Below are 200 nucleotides of genomic sequence, written 5' to 3' on the forward strand. Positions count from 1 at the left end.
CGACAGAGAAATGTTATTGGAAACAGGCGAAAAAGACATAATTACAAACACATTATTTTGTGAGAGGCAGAGATTCCGTTAAACTAATGTGTTTTATTCACCTAAAGTTTCTAATTTTCTTTGCATCGTTTTTGGGGGGGGGGGGGGCATGACGAGGCTGCAACTACGCACTAAGTTCTTCTTCGTCCGTTTTTGAGTTT

The sequence above is a fragment of the Penaeus monodon genome, chromosome 15 (assembly GCF_015228065.2).
Source record: "Penaeus monodon isolate SGIC_2016 chromosome 15, NSTDA_Pmon_1, whole genome shotgun sequence".
NCBI lineage: Eukaryota > Metazoa > Arthropoda > Malacostraca > Decapoda > Penaeidae > Penaeus > Penaeus monodon.